Below are 22,848 nucleotides of genomic sequence, written 5' to 3'. Positions count from 1 at the left end.
CTGTAGTGTGTAGCATAACTGGGGTTATTGGAAAGGGGACTTACCATAGGGCAGTGTCTTCTCTGACACCTGAAAAAAATGACATTCTTCTGGAAGTGAGGTACAATGGAAAAGGAGAAACCGTAGGGCAAATTCTATAATGTGGTGGCAGAAACTTCCTCAAGGGGAGAGCCCTATAGTGAATACTTAGGAAGTTTTGACTGCATAAGGATTACAAAGGAGAGACAGACAGAGACAGAGACTACTAGTTGCGTAACCCTCAGAAAGTCATTTAACAGCTTTCAGCCTCAGTTTCTTAATATGTAAAATGGGGGATAATATTATCACCTATTTCTCAGGGTTGTTGTGAGACTCAAACAATATCTATAAATCATTTTGTAAACCTAATGAACCAAATTATAATAACTAACCAATTAGTTAGCTACTGTTGTTAGTCAACTCATCTAAAGTCATATAGCTAGTTAGCAGCAGAGCAGGCATTAGAATCCAGGTCTTCTAAACCTATTCTAATATTCTTCATACTATAGGTAGAAAAAAGATAAAACACAGTTTGATTCTGGGTTGACAGATAACTGAGCTTTAAACTCTTATCCAAATAGACCTGGCAAAGCCATCTTTACCTGCTTCTCAATCCTAAATTCACATATCCTCCAATTTTATCAGTGCCTTTTGCTTTCAAGACTTTTGTACTTGAGAAAAAAGTCACTCTTGTTTTTAACCCTTTAAGGGTGTCAAGGGTGGGACTTTGGGGAAGGTCAGAGTTCAGGAGAGAATCAGGAGAGTCTTTGATAGAATCCCTATTCCCCTCACCCCCACTCCATTTGATGAGGTTACAGGGCATAAACATTGTGGGGGGGGGGCAGGGCAGTGTGCTTCTCTTAGGTTGGATGTGCTCACTTAGCACTTACTGAGAGACATTCACCATAATGTTTTAATGGGATGACATAGGGAACTCTTTATTGGTCCCTAGTAACTGGGGACCTGTGGAGATTAGTAATGTCAGGAATGACTATCTCTTGTTGGAAGAAACTCTGCCCCTGTAGCCTGTAAGAGTGACTCAACTCTCCTTTGGACTCAAATGCCTTGAGACCCTTTGCCAATGATTTCTCTCCCTTGAACTTACAACAAAAGAGAGTGAGGAGAAAAGATCTTTTTCCTCTTTGTATCATCCTCCACCCCCATTCTATCAGCAGTGATGTCTTACAAAAGTACATAACAACCGGAGGATTTATTGGAATAAATAGACTGGAAATGAGAAGACTTAAGAAGATCTATAGCTTTCATCAAATATTTGAAGGAGGTTCAGGAATTTGACTTATTCTGCTTGGTCTCAGAAGGCAGACCTGGAAGTAGTGGGTGGAGATGAAGGCTTGACTTAAAATGATTTGAAAGTGGAATGTCTCAGGACGTAGCAGATTCCACCTTTACTTCAGGTCTCCAAGGAGTGGCCATGTAATCATTTGTTCAGAATTCCTCTGGTTGCTTTTGTTCAGTTGTGTCTGACTCTTTGTGACCCTGTGGACCATAGCACGCTAAGCCCTTCTATCCTCCACTAGGTCTTGAAGTCTGTCCAAGTTCATGTTTGTTGCTTCCAATACACTATTCATTTCATCCTCTGATGCTCCCTTTTGCCTTCAGTCTTTCCCAGAATCAGGGTTCTTTCCAATGAGTCCAGTCTTCTCATTATGTGGCCAAAGTAAATTTATTATTATTTAGCCAAAGTAGTATTTAGTCAAAGCTAAAGCTCCAGTATTTGACCTTCCAGTGAATAGTCTGAATTAATTTCTTTAAGTATTGACTGATTTGATTTCCCTGCTACCCAAGGGACTCTCAAAAGTCTTCTCCAGCACCACAATTCAAAGCATCAATTCTGTGGAGCTCAGCTTTCCTTGTAGTCCAACTCTCACAGTCATACATTACTACTGGAGAATTCCTCTAGAGTCTAGAACAATGCCTGGCACATGGTAAATGCTTAAAAATGCTTATTAAATTGAATTATAGAGAATGGTCTCTGCTAATTATGAGCTGGACTAGATGGCCTCTGATGTTCCTTCCAGTTCTGAGATTTCATGATCCTATTAAATCAGGACTTCCCATAGATACTATAGTTAGAATTCCATTTCAGATATTTGCTAGATATGTGACCACAGACAAATCATTTAACCTCCCAAAGAATCAGCTTCCTCTTTTATGAATGGGGATAATAATTTTCAGGCAGCTTCATGGTACAATGGATAAAGTGGTGGACCTGAAGTAAATACTAATCTTCTTTTTTTTTTTTTAAAGCAATTGGGGTTAAGTAACTTGCTCAAGGTTACACGGCCAGTTATTTCTGGGTGTGGTGCTGAGTATCTGAGCCTGGACTTGATCCCCATGTCATCCCGACACTGGAGCCGGTGCTCTTACTCGCTGAGCCACCTGGCCGCCCCGGAATACTCATCTTCTTAAGTTCAAATCTGGTCTCAGACACTTACTAGCTGTGTGACCCTGAACAAGTCACTTCATCCTGTTTGCCTCAGTTTCCTCATCTGTAAAATGAGCTGGAAAAGGAAATGGCAAACCACTTCTATATATTTGCCAAGAAAACCCCAAATGAGGTCATGAAGAGTTAGACATGACTGAAAAACTACTTTTTTTATAAGTTTTATACTACCTATCTCATAGAGTTGTTGTGAGATTTATACTTTATAATAGGTTTTATATTACCTGTCTCATACTGGGCTAAGCACAATTTGAACTTTAAAGCAGTGCTACATAAATGTTAGTTATTGGGTTTTTTTTGAGGGGGGGTTGTTTATGTTTTTGTTTTGCTGTTTTGTTTTGTTCTTTTGTTCTGTACCTGTTATTTCATTGGTATAAAGAACTCCCAGGAAGAAAACTCACTTTACCACATTATCACCTGATTTATAACTTTTAGCCTTGGGGAGTTGTCTATGGCCCTGAAAAGTTGTTACTTACCCCAGCTGGCAAAACCAGTCTGAATCAGAGGCAGGACTCTCTGACCCCAAGACCACCTCTCTACCGACCAAGCTATATTGCATCTCATTATTATTGACTAGCAAAAATGTGCTTTTTTGTAACTTCAGCTTGCTGCTCCTAGCTCTTCCCTCTGGAGACAAGCAGAATAAACCTCTTCTCTCTTTTATACAACCAGTCTTTAAATATTTGAAGACAACCATCATGCCCCTATGTTATCCTTTTTCTAGGCTAAACCTCCCAATTCCTTCAACCTACCTTCATCTGACATGAAATCAAGTTCATTCACCACTGGTTTTACCTCTTCTACAAACTCTCCAAATTATCAGTATCCTTCCTAAAAATGTGACACCCAGAATAAATCAGAATTCTCCAGCTATAGTTCTCCCTAAAGCAAAGGAGAGCTGACCCTATTATTCTTAGACATTGTGCCTCTCTTACCACAGCCCAACCTGGAGGCTCACAGCATTTTTTAATTACTTCCACTAGGAAGGAAAAGCACAAAAAAAAAAGGCCAAGGGAGGCATTGTAAACTGACTACCCAAATTTCCATGTATAATGTTGGAACCAGCAGATAATATTGCACATGCTCTCAGGACTGAACTTAATTGGCCAGTCTCCAATTACACATACTTAAGGAAATTTCTTTCTATAGCAGTTGGAAGGCTGAATTGGTGGGGTGGGAAAGAGTAGAAGTGGAAAGACCTGTTATGAGGCTATTATAATAGTCCAAAAAAGAGGCCATGAGGGCTTATCGTAAGATAGTGACTAGAATAATATGAGAAGCAAATGGATGTAAAAGATATTAAGATAAACTAGGCAGGACTTGGTAATTGATTGGATATTAGAAGGAGGGAAAGGGAAGAATTAAAGATAAAATCTGGGTTTCACACACTGCAGATGGTAAAGGGTGGGGCAATTTACAATTAGTAAAATAAGAAGGAGGTGAAGGTTTGGAGAAGACAACAAGCTCAGACAATAGCTCAGGCTCTGGAGGTGTTGCGTTTGAGGACTCTGTGGTGATCTGCAGATTGAAATGGGCTACAGGCAGTTGACCATACAGGACTGGTACTCATTTATCCAGAAGTTACAGATAAACCTTCTTGAGTAATAATAATAGTCATTACTGACATTTATTTAGAGCTTTAACATTTGCAATAGCTTTGCATGTATCATCTCATTTGATCCTCACAACAACCCTATGAGGTAGGTGGCTGTTGTTATATTAATAATATAGTATTATTATTATATTTCATTTTTCAGATGAGGAAACTGAGACTGAGAGAGGTTAAGTGACTTGCCAGGGGGTCATACAGACAGTATGTCAGGCAGAATTTGACCACAGGTCTTCTTGACTATGAGGGTAGCTAGGTGGCATAGTGGATAGAGGGCCAAGCCTAGAGTCAGAAAGGCATGAATTCAAATCCAGCTTCAGACAACTAGCTGTGTGATCCTGGCTAAGTCACCTAATCCTGTTTGCTTCAGTTTCCTCATTTGTAAAATGAGCTAGAGAAGGAAATGGCAAATCATTCCAGTATCTTTGCCAAGAAAACCCCGAATGGGGCCATGAAGAGTCAGACACAAATGAAATGATTGAACAACAACTTCTTAACTTCAGATTATACTGCCTAGGGAGAAAGTATTCATAAGGGTGACAGCACCGAAATCATAGACAATTTCAGGTAAATCTCAATAGGACAAACAGAAAAGGAAGGTATTTGGGGGCTAAGGGACCCTTCTGGTGTCCTCTAATTCACCACACAGGTGACAGCTGACTCTGCCTACAAATATTCCTTACTATGATAGTTCATTATGAGAATGATGCTACTGTGCTAAAAACTCATCTGAGATCATCTTCCCAGAGTCCCATGAAAACATTCCCCCTTTCTGCTACTTAATCTTTCATCAGTTTGTCAGCTTGTGTTTCCTATAGGGTTGTTTAATCTAGGGAAATACTATTTAATTTTTAAGTATGGGGAGAAATTCCAATAACAATAAATATAATGGGCTTACCATGTTGTGTTAAATAATAGTTCAACCTAAAATAAAATGAAATAGCCAGAAAATGAGTTCTCATCATTTTTCCCCCATTTCTTTCAGCTAGCAATGAATTAATTCCTTTACTGTCCTGAAACTACATTATCATAAATTCACCTATAAGTGAAAAGAGAGAACAAGAAGATCCCAATGAGTGTGCCATTCAGCCAACACCCCAGCCTCCTGGAGAGGTAGATCAGATTGCAATATTTCAGGGTAATTATCAAAGGATGTCAAGATTACTCTAAGCAAGGCTACCACATTTTTGTAGGGCTAATTTAGCCACAAGAAACTCTCTTTCCCTGCCAGTATGATATCTTAATACTGTAATCATGTATTTAGAATGGTAGATCACCAGCAACTGGGGAACCTTCTGCCCTGTGCCACCTGCACAAACTTCCTGTGGGTAGGTAAGTGCTGCTTCAAAAGTCACTGTAAAAGCATCTGTTTCTACAAAAAGAACAGAAGTTTGTATTAGGGTGTTGAACAAAGAGGAAGATTGAAGGAGCCTGGAAGGCCTATTCTTATATTCATCTCCAATGAGATGTTGCCTTTCCCTTTAGTAAGTAGCCTAGTCAGGTTTCAGTATTGCAGGATAAACTAGAAAATGGGTACACCACGGGAAACACACTGGTATTCACATGTTTTGCTACATCTACTCAAGTGTTAGAATCTCAGTGTTTGAAGAGATTTGAGAGATCATCTTGTCTAACCCTCTGTTTGATTCTCTTCTACAATACATCTAAAAGGTGATTGTGCAGCCTCTCCTTAAACAGCTCCAGAAATGGAGAACTTAATAACCTAAAATACAACCTTTTTGTGATGGTCTAGTGCCAGGAATAGGGTAAGAGAATGTTTCTTAGAATACACTCTCAGATGCAAGTTAACCAGCTAGACTGAGAACAAATGTTAATCAGTGTCTTCTGCCCCTTGGTAAATTGCCCAACTCAGTACCTACTTCCCTCATCTTTCCTGGTCCACAGGAATGTTGATAAGTAGAGAACTACATAAGAGCTCTGCTCTCCCAAGGACACCAAGCACCAGACTCACTTTCCCCTTAACCTAAACCCAAGATACTGGTACACAAAGAAACAAAAAATGTTAAAAGGAGGGGTGGTCAGGTAGCACAGCAAGTAAGAGCACCGGCTTCACTGTCAGGATGACCTGGAAATCGAATCCGGGGCTTAGACACTCAGCACCACACCCAGAAATATCTGGCTGTGTAACCTTGAGCAAGTTACTTAACCCTGATTGCTTAAAAAAAATGTTAAAAGGCAAGGAGTGAGAGGTGGAATAAGAGACCACTCATCAGGTGCTAGAGCTCCATACTCCCAAGAGGAGCTTGCATTACACTCCATCTCTCAGATACACAGTTCTATTATGAAATCCTCTACTGGTCAAGAGACATGACGTTCTTTATAAATCAGCACAGAAAGCCATCATGCTAGTTGCTCCAGTTGCTGTACTATGATTAGTCCTAGAGCTGGGAGGGTAAGTTTCCCCCCGCTTAGGAGCAGGTATGAATTATGGACAACATCATGAATTTCTTTTTTTTTTTTTTGCCTTTTTTTTAGAGGGCAATTGGAGTTAAGTGACTTGCCCAAGGTCACATGGCTAGTTTTTTGTGTTAAGTGTCTGAGGCTGGATTTGAACTCAGGTCCTCCTGACTCCAGGGCCGGTGCTCTATTTACTGTGGCACCTAGCCACCCCAACATCATGAATTTCTGCTAGTACAGTTTTACAGTTGCTTCCAGGCTCAAGAATCTTTCAAGAACCTACCATAGTTTGTGAAAGTTTCAGTACACTGGAATTTTTGGACATTTATGGACAGTTCTAATTTTTAGGAAGTTTTTCTTTGTGTGGAGTCAAAATCTATCTCCATGTGATTTCTGTCCTTTGGTTCTTTTATTCTTTTCATAATCCACATAGAATAAATAATCTCTTCTTCCGTAGAACAGTTTTTCAAGTATTGGAAAGCAATGACCATATCCTCTCTCCCAAGTCTTCTCTTCTTCTGGATAAATATCCCCCGTTCTTTCTAATTATCCTCACATAACATAAAGTTCTCATCCTCTTCTGAATATGCACTAGTCTGTCCAAATTCCTCCTGGAATGTGGCACTGGTCATGATGATTTGACCAGGGTGGAGTACAGTGGGGATGTATCCTCCCTTGATCTCAATGCAATCTGAAATTACATTTTTTCCCCCTCTCAAGTTCTATTCTAGTGTCTATCATGTGGGAGTGACACAGGGTTCTCAAAGGCTATACATACTAGGAACTAGCTCAGTAAAGTCTTAACAGTCTGGAAGTACTTCAAATACAAGCCCAGAAGTGGTCTGCATTTTTGTCACTTGAACACCCGTCTTGCTGAATGTAAAGAGGTTCATAACCAAAAAGTTAGCTATAGCAAATCATGATAGATTTTTTGACCACAGGAACTCATAACAACTATCTACTAAGTAATATCTACCTCAATAGACTGTAAGCTTCTTGAGGGTAGAGATTATTTTGCTTTTGACTTTGTATATCACTTTGTCTAGCACATAGTAGGTGCTAATATGAATATTATACAATAGAATTGAATTGTTGTAGGAATTACATACACCATTGAAAATCATAGATATTGAGATATATTTGAAGATGAAATCATATTATAATCTTTTGGCAGTAATTTTACAGTGTTGATTCATTGATCTTGCTATCAACTAAAATCCCCAGGTCCTCTTCACAAAAATTTCTTTGAAGCTGTATCACCCCCATCTTGCATTTATACAGTTGTATTCTTTAATCAAATTTGCAGAATTTTGCCCTTGTCTCTACTCACTGTAAAACTTGTTAAAAATTTCAACTCGTCATTTCACCTAGTCAAATTCTTTTAAGATCTAGATTCTATCATATAACATTAACTCTCTCCTTGCTTTGTGTCATGAACAAATTTTGTAAATTTACCATTTATATCTTCATCCAAGCCATTAATTAAAATGGCAAATGGAAAGTGTTAAGGAGAATGCCCCTAAAGTCTGCAATAAGACACCTTTCTCCTGACTAACACTGATGCATTCATTCACACCCTTTGGGTCTAGTCATTAAAATAGTTCTAATGTACCTAACTTTATTGTTATCAAGCCTGCACCTTTCCTTTCTATCCCACATCTCTCACATAAGGATATTGTGAGAGTCTTTGTCATGTGGCTTACTGACATGCAAAAATACAATGTCTGTAGCAGTTCACAAGTCTCCCAGCCTTGTAACCCTGTCAAAGAAGGAAATGAGGCTAATGTGGCATGACTTTGTCTTAGTGAACACATGCTGTCTCCAGTGATCATTACTTTTCCCTCTGGTGTTCACAACAATCCATTTAATTTTGCTGGGGACGGATGTCCTATTCACCAGCTTATATTGTGTGGAATTTGCCTTCTTCCTCTCTTTGGAAACCAGGACATTTGCCTGTTCCCAGGACTGCAGCTCTGCTCTCATTCTCCCACAGTTTCTTAATGATCACCGATGTGGTTCAGTAATCACATCTGAAAGTACATTCAGCTCCCTGGGGAGGAATCTGTCTGGGCCAGGTGCCTTGAACTCCTTTAGGGCCACCAGGTACTCTGCTATCTCTCACTTATCTTGAGTTTCAATGCCATAATAACCAATATTGTTCTCTCTACTTCACTCTGAGGGTCTTCCTGTTCAAGAAAGTAAACAAAAGCAAATTTTCTGTTTCTGTACACAGGTACAATCTCTCTAGCCAAAGCATCAGAGGAGGTGAGTGGACAATTAAGAACTAGAATGAAGCTGGAGCCCAGGGGGTTTGCTAATCCTGCTGTCTCAGTTCCAGTCCCTAGTCTTCTGTGTACCTCATTCTTGTTTCCATGTTGCCAAATTCCAATATTTCCAAGTTCCCAGCTCTAGACTTACTGATGGAGTTTCATGGAACTACTTTCAGTCTAGCTAATAGATCTGTAATCTACACTTTTCATATCCTGCTTGTTGTTGGTTTTTTGTGTTTTGTTTTTTTTTTTGAGACTGGATCTGTGTATCTTACATAAATTGGAAGAATAGTGGCTGCTCATGGGTTCGATCCAATTACCAATCTACGTAGGAGCTTTAGTCTGCTCCATTTCCAGCCTAAGTCAGTTCTCCCTTCCTTAGGCATCCTGGCGAACCCCATTTCCAGGGGCTCACCATATTGGTACCAGACTTAATATAGACATTGCTTAGCCTACTGTAGCTCAGAACTCCTGAACTCAAGCTATTCACCAGCCTCAGTCTCCCTGGCAGCAGACATTACAAACATACCACAAAGCCTGGTTATGCATTGATTCTTGAGGCTTCTTAGTGTCAGTTTGTAACACTGTTCTTTACTTACTAATGTAATTTTGTTTCCATATGCCACTTAGGACTTTCTTAGAATTGACTTGATTTAGAGTGATAACATTCATTTCTTATGTTGCTTATTATTGCTATCAGGATAGTTGTGGGGGGGGGGGGAACCTTGCACTGTACGGGCAGAAATGGCATACTCAGGATCACATGACACAATATAGTATAGTTGCTGCACAGCTGCTACAGTTTTTAAAGGATGTTAATCTGAGGGTGAGGGGAGGAGAGCAGACAAGCTGCTCTGTGGCAAATGAGGGTGGTCCCAGTAGTAAGTTGTAAGTACAGTTCAGCAAACCTGGTCCTCCCACCATGCTGAGTTGATGAATTATTAGCCACAATGGTACATTGCAAGCCTGGTACCATTACCCAGGAAGAACATAAATCTCATTGCTGTACAGCTCCCAAATGAGAAACAGTGTGGCAAACATAATGGCTACCATGCTAGACTTGGTACCAAGAAGATTAGGGTTCAAATTCCATCATTGATCCTTATTGTCTACTTGACTTAACCTCTGTAAAATGGGAATAATAATCTCTGTAGCACTGCCATCACAGGACTGTTGTGAGGATAAGGCATATGAAGCACTTCGTCAGCTTTAAGTGCTATATAAATGTCAGGTATTAGAATCTGGCCGTCATTCCTGCCCTACAGGTAGTCCCTAGGTTAAATCAACACTGGGCCCAGTAGGCTCTATTCTTGGCCTGATTTTGCTTTTGCAGCCAGTAGAAAGCCAGAGTTTGGCACTACTCAGAGGTGTAGGCTACACCTGAAGATGTTTCTTAGATCTTATTGTTTTGTGGTGATTATGTTGAATTTACCTCAGAAACTATAGTAAGATCTCTTCACCCTTTAGCACAAAGCTGCCCTGTTTGGTCAGGGATCAACAGGATCATAGATTTAAAGCTAGAAGAAACCTTACAGGTCATCTCACTTAACAAGCCTCCTCATTTTATAAAGGTCCAGAGATATTAATTAATTACAGAGAAGTTATTACACTTTCACTCATGCATATATTTACCCCTGAGAAAGGAACAAAAAGTTATATATTTATATCACATAAAAATAGCAGCAGGGTATGCAGCATTTGGAAAATCTGGTAATAGATAGGTCAAATCTTTTGGAAGCCCTGGATTTCCCATGATATCATGTAGAACACTCAGATGCATAGTCTATATCCAAGTGGCTGACTCTTTGGTAAAGCTCCATCATTCTCGGGTGGCCAGGTGGCTCAGCGAGTAAGAGCACTGGCCCCAGTGTTGGGATGACCTGGGGGATTGAATCCAGGCTCAAATACTTTGCACCACACCCAGAAATAACTGGCCGTGTAACCTTGAGCAAGTTACTTAACCCCAATTTCTTAAAAAAAAAAAGTAAAAAAAAAAGCTCCATCATTCTTACACACTTTTTCTACACCAGCATGCAATTGCTTGGCTCTCTCCCTGGACATTATCATGCGTTAGCTTGCTCCCAGGGAAGCTAGTATAATTATGGTTGTAGACAATTTGATTAAAATAGTGTGTTTTCTGTTTCAGACATTCTTTGGGCAGCTGGGACTTCCCTCTTGTTGCACATAAAACTTTCCCTTTTCATGGACTACCTGGCCATATCACTCAAGACTATTATATATCTCTCACTTTTGGATACCAAGGAGGCAGAGTTCCTAGGAGTACACTGTCCACTTACAACTTACTTTCTGAAAATGACTCTCAGGGAAGCCGAAGATGGGTCAGCATAAGACAACTAGCAAAGGGTATGAAATTCTAGGTTGGTTTGTCATTTGCACTGTGTGCTATTGAGTGACATAATGCCCTTAACTGGGCATTCAAAGTTCTCCACAATATAAGTTTTTTTTTTTTAAGCAATCAGGGTTAAGTAACTTGCTCAAGGTTACACAGCCAGGTGTTTTTGGGTGGGTGCTAAGTGTCTGAGCCTGGATTCGATCCCCAGGTCATCCTGACACTGGAGCCTGGTACTCTTACTGGCTGTGCTACCTCACAATATAAGTTTTGATTAGAGATGACCTCAAACTATTGTAGCTCTTAAAGATTTGGAAACATCATCACTCCTCTGTTGCAAAGTCCTTTTCCTCTGACCTGGGTTTTCAAGGTATCAAGTCTTTAATTAAACAGTTATCCTGAATGTTTAGCTAATACTTTTATTTGAAATTATCTTGCAAGGTCAAGAGAAGATGACCTTACTTGAGGTATATCTCTCCTTGGCTCTACTTTTTGAATTAATCATTTAACAGGCATTAATTAAATACCCAATTTGTGCAAAGTGCTGTCAGATATTGGAGATATAAAGACAAAAGTGGAATAGCCAAGGTATCCTTGAAAAAATTTAGAAGTTAGCAAGAGAGGTGGATTTGAGGGGAGAAAGTTCTTTTTTAGATAAGTTGATTTTGAGATATTTACAGGACATCTAGTTCAAAATGCCCAGTATGACATTAGTAATACTGGATTCAAGCTCAAGGAGAGGGACTAGGTCTAAATGTATCCACCTAGAAGTTATCTTTGTCATGCTTCTACTCCGCCAACTTGGCTCCGCCCCCAGAAGTTATCTTTGTCATGAAAAGAAAGGTCCCTCAGAAAGGGAAGAGTATCCAAGAGGAGAGGGTAATCAACAGAATTAAATGCTTCAAAGAGGTCAAAGTGGATAGAGATTGAGAAAAGGGCATCAAATTCAGCAATTATGATTTCATTGGTAACATTGGTAAAACTAATTTCAATTGAGTAGTGAGGCTGGAAGCCAGATTATCAAGTAATGAGAAGAGAGGGAGGGCTGAGGGTTTGGAAAATGCTTTCTTCACAATAAACTTATGAAGTAGGTAGTGGGAGTATTAATTATCTTACAGATGAGGAAACAGAGCCTCTGAGTGGTTAAATAGATTTGATTGCCCATTATCCTAAATATCTAAGGCAAGATTCAAATACAGTTTTCCTCACCCCAAATAATATACTCTGCCCACTGTCACACTGCCTCTTAGGAAGAAGCAAAGATTTGTGTGGAGGTGAGGGAAATAGAGAGGGGTGGGATTCAGGGAGATGTTTCTTCCCCTGACTTGTCTAAACCTATGACATTTTCCCTCCAATTAGGACTAAGATTTATTTCCATTACCATGGTGACCAGTAGCTGGTAATACTTGTTTTCATCAAAGTCACTCCTACCCCTTCACTATTTTAAAGAGGAATTTGTATTTTGAAAATTTTTTCTCTCCCTTAAACCTCCCAGTTATAGTATAATCTCAAACTTCTGTTTGTTTACTTGTTTTATTTGTTTTTCTAAGTCTGCTATAACAAGATCTTAACAATTCATCGAAAGGATAATAATAGGCAAATAAAAGTGCCAGAATGTTGAGCAAGACAATCTAGTGAGTGACAGAACATTAGTGACCTATATTTCTGGAACCTGGATTTGTTTGGGAATTTACAGTATTAGGGTGTGTGGTTATGGAGACCTGTGAGCCAGTTGTTGTGGTTGTTCAGTCATTTTCAGTCATGTCTGACTCTTCATGTCCCCATTTGGGTTTTCTTGGCAACTGGATGCCATTTCTTTCTCTAGCTCATTTTACAGATGGGGAAACTGAGGCAAACATGGTTAAGTGACTTGCCCAGGAACACACAGCAAGTATCTGAGGTCAGATTTGAATCCAGGAAGATGCATCTTCCTGACTTCAGGTGCAGAACTCTATCCACTTCACCACCCAGCTACCTATGAATCAGTACCAAAGCTAAGGCACCAAAGCCATGGCCCATGGGTATTACTGGGGGACAAGAACACCCGGGAAGTTTACAGTTTAGACCTAGGAAAACAGCCAGCAAACAAAGCCAAAGACTATGGAGAAAATAGATCCAAGATATAAATTAGGAGCCAGGGAATTTTTTTTATTACTAATTTAAAGTTATTGAAAATATCAGTTTCATAATTCTACTTAAAGGCTTAAAATTAGGTCATTATGGTAATAGTATAACACTTGGGACAAAATCTTTTTGTCAAGGAATTTATTTTATTTTTAAAGTTTGGCTTGCAAGTGAGAAAAGCTGCTTTAAATCAAATTTTCCATAGCATACTAGCCTCATACAAGAGGATTTCTAGATATCAAACAAGCCTGCTGAAAGATGTGTTAGCAGTGAGAATGTTTTTACAGTAACATGGCAGGGAGAGTAGCATCTTGTAGAAGGCTTAAACTGTTGCTGAGAAAAAGTGGGGCTCTCTAAAAACAAACAAGTATAGGAAGAGAAGTCATTCTCACAATCATAGATTTATTCCAATAATTATTGGTAGAAGAAGCTATTCTTTATTTTTATCCCCTTAGAGTTCCATATTTTTCTCTGGACAAAGGAAAAAAAATTCTGTAAAGACTCTGGATCTAAACATATTCCAGAGGTTGCAGTTGCTGAACTACCACACACATTACACTGAAAAATTCACTTTTGTTTTAAGTTCTTCAGTTCTATAAAAATTACTGGTGAGGCAGCTAGGTGGTGCAATGAATAGAGCACTGGCCCTAAAGTCAGAAGGACCTGAGTTCAAACCCAGCTTCAGACACTTGACACTTAACTAGCTGTATGACCTTGGGCAAGTCACTTAACCCTAATTGCCTTTCCCTCTCCAAAAAAAATTTACTGGAAAGAGTTTTGAATAACATTTCTCGATTTGTTTTTAGTTTCATGATTGGCTTTCAAATGTTGCTAAAATTTCCTTGCTTTCTTTATACTTTTCAATTTACACTTGAGTCTATTGGTCACGATTTTTAAAGTTATAAATTCAGTCCTTCTGGTTCTAGTGACAGACTGTCAGTAATCTAAGCTAAGAGAGAGGCTCATCACCTGTGGGTTGGTAATGAATTCTTTAGCCATGATAACCCGTGACATAAAAATTCAGTCCTGTACAGCCCTCTTCTACTTCAAAAGTAGTGGTGGAAAAGGGATTCAAATCAACTGAGCAACATTATCTCAGAAATATTCATAAGTAAAACTGTCAGGAGGATAACAAATATATGAAGAATGGAACAGGGTTAACAGTTCTATAATGATGTATTTTCATCATTGCTGGCAGAGGAACCATAACATCTTGACAAAGTTGGGAAAAGTGTGTATGTGGGATAGGGTACTACCCTTGTTCTATACTCTGAACAGTTAAGTAAGTTTCCTACCTTATTGAGAACATCCAGGTCAACTGGCATGAGCTGTCTAATCTAACATTCTTCCTAATTTCTTTTAGTCTAGGTAGCTAGGTGGAACAATGGATAAAGTATTGGATCTAAAGTCAGGTAGACCTGAGTTCAAATCCTGCTTCAAACACTAGCCTTGTAATACAGGGCAAGTCACTTAATCTCTCTTAGCCTCTGTTTTCTTGTCTGTAAAATAGGGATAATGATAGCATCCATCTCCCATAGTTGTTGTAAAGATCTTATGAGATTGAGGTGGCTAGTTGGTGCAGTGAGTAAGAGCTCTGGCCCCGGAGTTGGAGGACCCGAGTTCGTTTCTGGCCTCAGACACTTAACACCCACACAAAAAACTAGCCGCGTAATCTTGGGCAAGTTACTTAACCCCAATTGCCCTCCAAAAGGCAAAAAAAAAAAAAAAAGATCTTATGAGATAATATTTATAAAGTGCTTTGCAAACCCTAAAGCACTATATAAATGCTGGTCATTATTCCACTCTTAGAGGTAGAGGTATAGATGTCTTTCTTCTTTGATAAGGTTAAGCCCCTCTTTTTATGTGCTAGAGTCTATTATTTCCTTTCCAACATTTTCAGGTTCTTCATGTCTCCATCCCACTTTCTTTCAAACAGGCACAAAACTTTTCCAACATAGGGGAAAAAAATCTTAATTTGAACCTTCTGTTTCCTCTAGTTATCATCCTATTTCTTTCCTTCATTTTTACTATCAGGTTTCGTAAATGACAGTTCTGTCCCCACTGACGTCTTATACAGCTCTTCTGAAACTGAATTCTTGAAGGTCACCACTGATTTCCTAATTACCAAGTCTGTTGACTACAAATCCTACTTTTTGTAAACCATTGTTTTTCTTTTTTTCCTGTTTCCGTCTCTCTTTACCATTTGATGCTATTGAACATTTCCTCTTTCTGGAAATGCTCTTATGCCTTGGCTTCCTAGACATTTCAGTAGCCCAAACTTCTACTTTTGGCACATTCTTCTTTGTTAGTACCCCATTCTCTTAAATTTGAGAATCTCCCAAAGATCAGTTCTTCACCTTCTCATCTTTTTTCTTACACTTTTTGTTTTGGTGAATGAATCCTGTCTCACAACTTCATCTGTCACCGCAGTGCTGTCAATTCTCAAACATATATCTCCAACTGGCTCTCTATGAAATCTAGTCCTGCACCTCCCTCTATGTACATAACATTTCCACTCCAGATTTTTCATCTCAGTCATTTTATCCCCAACTGAACTCATCTTCCCTCCAAAAACAAGATCCTACTTTCAAATTTCTTATTTCTCTCAATAGTAACTCCCTTTTCTATTGCTTTACATACATTATATTAAGTACTTTATTTCATTACATACATTATATCATTTGATCCTCACAACAGCCCTGGGCAATAGGTGCTATTATCCTCCAATTAAAGATGGGGAAGTTAAGACTTAAAGAGCTTAAGGAACTGGCCCAAGGCCATGCAGCTAGTAAAAGGTAAAGTGGAGGTTTGATGCCAAGTACCACATACTTCTTAGCCAAAAAAGTAGGAGCTGAAGTAAAGGAGGGAAAGTACAATATATACTTCTCAGGGAGCCAAATCAAAGTATCTTGAATAAAAGGGAGACAACTTGTGGAGCTGGAAAGATTATTTTTTACTGAATGAGCAAACTAGGAAAAAAATCATCTTCAAAATTGGTTACTATCTACTGCATATACTTGTTATTTTCTCACTTATAAATGAGTTATACCTACGCCAACCTCATTTCCTGTAGTAAGTGATTGTTATTGCCCTCATAATGGATGGCTTGTATGTTACTAGAATGATACCTTAATCAATTAGTCCACAAATATTTATTAGGTGCCTACTATGTGTAAGGCACTGTGCCAGCATACAAATACAAGGATTTAAAAAGTCTTTTGCAAGACATTTTTTGACAGGATAAGATGAAATTTGGAAGAGATAAGGTGATCACCACAAAAGAGCGGTTTCCAAGCACTTTAGGGAGTAGAAAAAAACCAGGGAGCTTTAAAAGCCAACTGGCTACTAATCATCACACATATGCAAAGTTTTAGTCTCCAACCCTTTTTTTTGATCTCCCCTTGCCAATACCCATCTCTACTACTCAACCACAGCACCTGAAGAAGATAGTCCTGTGGCATTTCTCTTTCACATTTAGGGCCCCCAGAATAGCCATCCTAGGTTCTAGGTATTCTGTGGATCCATATCCATTCACAACAGTATAAAGCTGCTACTAATATGTTGACTTTTTCTCTAGTCAGTCAGAGGATACAATTGGTTTAAAGTAAAGGCATTTAATGAAATATCACAATAAGGTTTTCAGCAGACTACCCCTCCTGTAAACCTAGGGCATAATCTTTTATACATACTACCAGTGGGGAGGTTTAGCATGCATAAGGATCATATTTGAAGGGCCCTCAAGTTGGAGAATGTATGGTGGGTGTAACTCACACCTCTGATGTTCAGAACCAGATATTATAATACTGCTATTACTGGGCTGGCTCTCTTTGAGGTGCTCCAATGGTCTCATGGTGATTACTGGTACAGTATCACAGGGCAGGAGATTAAGAGCTAAAAGGAAAACTTGTAGATCATTTAATCCAATCCTTTCATCTTAATATGAGGAAATGAGACCTAGAGAGGCCTTTAATTATTAAACAATATAACTAAATAACAATTAATACAGGGATGCATACAATGGCAGAGGTGGGATTTAAATTCAGATTCTCTACCTTTAGATTCAATGTCCTCTGCTCATTGTACCATGATACTTGTGTCTTACAGTCTTTGTTAGCCCTGGAATATGTGAAAGAAGTCTTCTTTGGTATGTTTCTGGTCTTGCAGTTTTGGCACATTGTTCTGCTGTTACCCTGTCATCTGTGGACTGGTCAATTTGCTTTAGGAGTCCCAAAGTCTCATCTAAGTACTACCAGAGTAGTAGTCTTCAGTAGCCCTGAAGACCCAACTTGGGGGCCACTTCTTTCAAAAAGCCTTTCTTGGTCCTTCTAGCAGAAAGTGATTTCTTTGTGTTTTCTTAAAATATTTCCTTTCACTTTGTAGATTATGTCATATTTATTCATGTTTATGCTATGATAAACTATCAGATTGTAAATTCATTGAGAGTGGGGACTATGTTGTTTTGTAAATCTTTGCATCACTAGTGCCTAACAAACTGCCTTCATTGTAGCAGGCATTTAATAAATAACTGTTGAATTCAATTGATGGTCCCATAATTTTAGATCAATAATTTATCTTTATCCAGGAGGTGATATACATAATATTTAGTGGTGAATGTCACTGATACAATTAACAGGTTAGTTTTGAGGTTCTTTGGTTACAGAAAGACCTTTTGGCCAATGTTGATGCAGCATTCCTTGACAATTATTTTGAATTGTCATTTCTGGTCTGTTGCAACTTTGGAACTTTTCAAGCATACAATACCTGTGTCCTTTTTCTTATCTTCTCCACTTGTTTCTAATTGACCCCTAGTTGAAGGAAACCTAAAGTGTCCAGTTAGTTCCTGGTAAATTCTCAATCTACTTCTTTAAATGACATTGTTTCCTTGAATTCTAATTCTGAATTCTAATGTTGAATGTACATCTTGAATAATATGAATATCAATAAAATTAAAATCTTTAATGAAGAACATTTCACTCATACTCATTTATTAAAAGGCCCTGCTACAATGAACGATACTGTTTTTGACCATGCACAGGCAAAAAATAATATGGCCCCTGTGCTCAAGGAATTTATAATCTAAAAGATAATGTGCAGAGAAGCAAGACAGACTGCACTATGTGAATATGGCAAAAGACAAGTCTAGTACCATACAGTACCATAAGTACTAGTACAAAATACCTTAAGAAAATTCAAGGAATGAGAGGTCACTTTTGTTAGGCTAGAAAACTGACTCTGGTCTGTATGTTCCATGCTCTTATACCAGAGTGACTGATGGCATAGGTGTGACAGGAGAAAATAGGGAGTGACAGGGAGTGTTGCAATTCACTAGCAACTATCAAAGAAGACCAGATTTTCTCTTTCTGCTCTTCTGAATATGAAAACTGGAGCAAGCACACCTCCAATTTCTACTAAGTACAAGAGGGTGTGGGCCTATGAAACAGACCTTTCCCATATAACATGAAGGATTTGTTGGGAGCAATAAAGAGGTTGTTGAGGGAAATCTTGTTCTCCAGCTGACCTTGAACTTGCTGTTTCAGGAACTGGTTTTTCTCCACTCCTACCACCCTCCCTCCCTGCACTCTACTGTGGCCATCAGATGTGGCACCTGATCCCCCCTATTGACTAAGTTTTGCCCACAATATGACCCCTATTCTGGCTCAGCAGACAGTGGATCAGGGTCAACACATCAGTCTTCTGGATGTTTCCTTTTACCTGTTGTCTAGAATCATACTCGGGCTCTGATACATGCTGTCTGACATACCTGGGGCCTTGTTCTTTTGCTCCCCAAGTTAATCGTTTAGACTTCTTAGAGCAGCTATGTGTGATCTCCCAAATGCTATACTCTTCTTAAATCCTTAAAAAAAAATTTTTTTAAGCACAGACTTATTTTTTGCTTTCTTTATTTTTAGTTCCAAATTCTCCCTTTTTCCTTACTCTCTCCCCCACCTGATGAGAAGGCAAGAAAATTAAAACTTTTTGCAAGTATATATAGTCACCCAAAACAAATTTACATATTAGTTTCTTGAATTCTTTTTAAAATCTTTTTTTAAATGGTTTTTGTTTTTAAATCACTTTCATTTTCAAATATGTCCCTTTCTCACTTTCTTCCCCAGAGAATTATACCTTGTAACAAAGAATAAAGAGTCAAAAAAAATAGTTCAGCAAAACAAACCAACACACTATTTGAATCTCATAGAACATGCAGCCTCATGTTAATATTTCCCCAGCTCCACAAAGAAGGGGAATTGTTTCCTCTTTTCTTTGGGGCTAATCTTATTATAACTACACAGCATTTAATTTCAGGTTTTGTGGTTGTTTCTTTTTATACTGTTGTAATCACTATGAATATTGTTTTCCTGGTTCTGCTTACTTCACTTTATATTAGTTTGTATCTATCCACAATACTTCTTTGTATTCTTTATACACATTGTTTCTCTTGGTGTAGTGATACTCCATTACTGTACTGTCGGCTTGAATTCCTTTTTAACAATTTGCTCCTTCCTGCCTGTACCAATTTCCTGGACTGGACTCAGCTTCTTTTATATTAACTAACTTCCTGGCTTTTATTCTTTGCGGTCCAGAAACTTGATATCCATCAGGCTTTCATTTCTGGCTCCTCTTGGCCTGCCTGATCCATTGCTACTCATCTTCATATTGACATTCTGATGTGATGGTGTGAGTTAAAAGAAAGGGTAGATTAGTCAAATAGGAACAAAAGGAAGTTATGAATCTTTCTTTGGCTCAGGAAAATGAATGTCATCGTCTCTTAAAATTGTCTAGTTCTGTCTTCTTGGTGTTAACTGATCTGGTATTTCCCCATTTATGTTGAGACTCTCTTTTATCACTTGAGAAAATAGGTATGAGTGGTTTCTCTCTATATGCCCAATGGAAAAAAAACAGGTTCAGGTCTCAACCACATTTACAGATTTCATATCCCCTGAATTCAATCACATTTTGTACCTCTTAAATATTCTCTAGGCCTATGAAAACTTAAATCATTTTGCTGTTACTTCTCCTTTAGCTATGTGCTCATTCTGCCCCTCCTCCCCATGCCCAAGCTTCATTCACCTACTTCCTGAGCTTTCATTTGCTGCCCTAGACTTGTCAATACCTTCCTGGCATCTCTTCAGATTTAGATCTGAATACATCAACTAGCCTAGCCTGGACCAACAGGAGTGAGGATTTGAAGATCTATCATTAACCTTCTCTGCTAAATCTACCGTGTTTCCCCGATAATAAGACACTGTCTTATTAATTTTTTTGGAAAGAAAAACACCAGAGGGCTTATTTTCAGGGGAGGGCTTATTTTAGAGGAATCTTACACAGTAAGGGGAGGGCTTATTTTCGGGATAGGTCTTATTATCGGGGAAACACGGTATAGTGTGTATGTGAGGGAAGGGCTTTAATGCCCAGATAATGTCTTTACTTCCTTTCCCCTTTCACAATCCTGGGTTTTAGGTAGAAGGCCTAGGCTGCTTTTCCTAAATTAGACCAGGCAGGAATTTCAGATAAATTTAATTGATTGTGTTAGGCCCCTTTTGACTCATGAAAAGTGTTATCTGGAACATGGCTAAGTACAGTGTAACTGAGTGGTTCATGAACAATATTTAATGGCACCTCTCAAATATCAGAATTATTTCAATCCCATTATTTTGTGCTACCAGCTTTTCACCTCATACACCTTTCTCTCCTTATTCTCTTTTGTCCCAATTTCATGTTCTATCTTCCTTTCTTCCATTTTCTTCTTCTTTCTTCCTTTTTCCTTTACTTTTTCTGTCCTCTGACCAAAATGCCTTAGGAAAGCTGGCTTCATATAAGAAGGAAGAAAAATGGGGGTGAATATTATGCCATTTAATGAAACATCCATGTTTCAGAGAGGATGATATCACTGTAGTACTTTATTCTTGCCCTTTTGAGTATATGTGTGGGATGTGTTAAGTCATTATATCCTTAAAATATTTCTCTAGATGTGAATCTAAATTCTAGTAAATCACTCCCTTTGGGGGTGTGGGGTATGGAGAGGATATGAACCATATCATAGATTCAGAGTTGGGGGGTGAGGGAGGACTTTTGAGATAAGGAAATGAGGCTGAGAGATGTTGAATAACTTGCCCAAAGTCACAGTGGCCATAGAGGGATTTGAAACTAGGTCTTCCTTGTTTTCCTGTCCAACATTTTCTCATATTGTAATTTGAGAGTAAGGATATAGTTGGATATAGCTGGGGTGATTAAGGTGTCGATTTTCCATCCAACTGCACTCCTTTGGAATTCTCCATCATGCCCTCTTGCTGGGTCCATTCTTTCTACCTCACCCCTTTTTAGCTTCCTTTTATGTGATTTCTTCTTCCAGTAGACTGTAAGCTCCTTGAAAGTAGATTAGCTTTCTTTTTGGAATTTGTATCCCTAGTATTTAGTGCAGTGCCTGGTACACTGTAGGCCCCTAATAAATGTTTATTGACTTACTCTCTAATAATATTCATTGGCTCTTAGTCTATATTTGAGTCCAAACTCACAGAGGCAGCAGGCTGCTTTAAAATTCTTGAGTGTGGCCTGAAGTAGATTAAAATATAAATGGGAATGTTTTTTTTAACAAAATGAATGAAAATATATATATAAAGTCAACTTGTGGTTTTCTAGGTCAATATACAGCCCAGGGATCCATTTAAGTTTGACATTACTACTATTTTTTTTTCTGCTTTATTAATGGCTGTTGCATGGGAATGCCAGGCTCAGGTAGGGCATCATGGCAGAAGGGGCCTGGTCTTATGGGCTGGGACCATGACAAAAAGAGCAAACAAGTGAAGCTGTGAACCTAAATGGCAATCCAGGGTAGAGGATTCGAGGAAACTTTGTTACAAGAGCAAAGTCAAACCACAACAATTGGAATGAGGGAAGAGAGTTGTCATTCATCTGAGTTCTTTAGAGTACCAGAGGGAGAAGATACCAGCAACAAGCTTCTGATACAGAAATCTTGGTCGGTTAAATAGAAAAGAATCTTTTTTATCCAGGAGTTATATTATTTCCCAAGAGGGAAGAATTGATCAACTCTTTGTTGGGTCAAAAGCCCAGAGTTTTTCTGAAGGGTGAGGAATAGGCATAGAAATGAGATATGTGCCATAATATTGGGGCTCCCACAATTCAAGTTAAGCCTTGGAAGCACATTTAAGAAAAAACAGACATCTAAAAGCCTTGTCAGACTCATTCACATCATCTTTTTACACAAAGCCTCCCTTCTTTCTAATTTCCCTATTACTGTTGGGTACCACTATCCTCTCAGTCATCCAGGTCCAAAAACTAGTTGTTATCCTTAACTCCTCATTAACATCTCTCCCCTGCCTTCAATCTGTTCCCAAAGCCTGTTGATTTTACTTTCCTCACATATCTTGCATATACCACCTTTATACCACCCTGGTAGTATAGGATCTCATCATCTCACTTCTAGACTGTTAAAGTAGCTTGCTGGTTGTTTTCCTGATCACAAATCTCTCCCCACTCCAGTCCCATCCTTCACTCATCTGGGAGAGTGATGTTCCTAAAAAGCAAATTTGACCATGTCTCTCTCTCTCTCTCTCTCTCTCTCTCTCTCTCTCTCTCT

The 22,848-nt window shown here is 38.8% G+C and overlaps 1 protein-coding gene across 1 annotated transcript in view; it reads left to right on the top strand.

The window, feature by feature from the left end:
- Positions 1-4,027: 4,027 nt before the first annotated feature.
- GALNT1 (polypeptide N-acetylgalactosaminyltransferase 1) overlaps positions 4,028-22,848 on the top strand; it is a 208,742-nt gene continuing 189,921 nt past the window's right edge. The window contains exon 1 of the mRNA XM_069075957.1: positions 4,028-4,182. The gene's annotated coding sequence lies outside the window, so the exon portion shown is untranslated. The remainder of the gene's footprint in view (positions 4,183-22,848) is intronic.

This window comes from Petaurus breviceps, unplaced genomic scaffold (genome assembly GCF_028583685.1).
Source record: "Petaurus breviceps papuanus isolate PSGF00001 unplaced genomic scaffold, PetGlider_PUasm1.0 151, whole genome shotgun sequence".
Lineage (NCBI taxonomy): Eukaryota > Metazoa > Chordata > Mammalia > Diprotodontia > Petauridae > Petaurus > Petaurus breviceps.
This window is presented reverse-complemented; position numbering and strand designations above follow the sequence as displayed.